Source organism: Heptranchias perlo, chromosome 35 (assembly GCF_035084215.1).
Source record: "Heptranchias perlo isolate sHepPer1 chromosome 35, sHepPer1.hap1, whole genome shotgun sequence".
NCBI lineage: Eukaryota > Metazoa > Chordata > Chondrichthyes > Hexanchiformes > Hexanchidae > Heptranchias > Heptranchias perlo.
The window spans coordinates 3,932,926-3,933,840 of NC_090359.1; the positions used below are offsets into that span (position 1 = coordinate 3,932,926).

The following is a 915-nucleotide window of genomic DNA, read 5'->3' on the forward strand; positions in this document are numbered from 1 at the left end:
TCGACTGGTTTCAAGGCGCAAATGAACATTGGTGCGAATCGGACATCTGCCCAATCGAAACAGCGGTCGTCGCAGAGCAAACTTGAAGGCGTGAGATCATGAAAGTGAATGTTAGAGTCGGCAATGCCGCAGGAAAGTTTCCATGAAATGGAAAGAAGAAAGGAAAGGCGGCAGATTGACTGTGGAAGGAAGCAAAAGTGGGGAAAACAGGCTGGTTTGAACTGTCCAACATCAAGTGCTGGATTTGAAGGATTGGATAGGTTTTTGCCAGCAACAAAAAATATTTCTTTCTTGTGCAAAAGATTGATTTCTTGCTGCATTCTATTAGTGTATGTGGCAGAGAACAAAAGAGGTTAACGAAACTATACTGCAGCTCGTATTCAAACCAAACTTGCTGCGACCGCAACGCAGAGTATCAAACAGTGTCCGATCAAGGCGACGCGCATCAGGTGAGGCAGTCATGCCCGAACAACAGCAATGTCGCGCCCGGTGCTGCTTGGAAAAGAAGGATGTTTGGTGATGAGGACAAAATCGCAAACATTTTAAATGCTGGCAGCGGTGGGATTCGAACCCACGCCCCTGCAGAGACTGGAGCCTAAATCCAGCGCCTTAGACCGCTCGGCCACGCTACCACCTGCCAGAAGTTTGCGTTCAGAATCTGATATCTGGTGAGTGGAATGTGGTTTTCTTGCATTTTGACCTTTGAGTCGAGGATTTTCCACTGAAAGAATCAAATAAATGGGCTTTCTGAGCAATATTCATGCGACGAGATGGCCGAGTGTTTGAGGTGATGGATTCCTAATCCATTGTACTCTGCACGCATGGTTTTGTATCTCATCCGCGCCATTATTGCATTTACCGTTTGATGTGTCGGTTCCTTCCTGAAATTCAACCAGAAGTCTTGGGACTCGCTCC

At 46.9% G+C, this 915-nt stretch overlaps 1 non-coding gene across 1 annotated transcript; it reads right to left on the minus strand.

Moving 5' to 3' along the window:
- Positions 1–550: 550 nt before the first annotated feature.
- trnal-uag (transfer RNA leucine (anticodon UAG)) lies at positions 551–632 on the minus strand. Its single transcript has one exon. It is a non-coding gene; the product is annotated as a tRNA-Leu (tRNA).
- Positions 633–915: the final 283 nt, after the last annotated feature.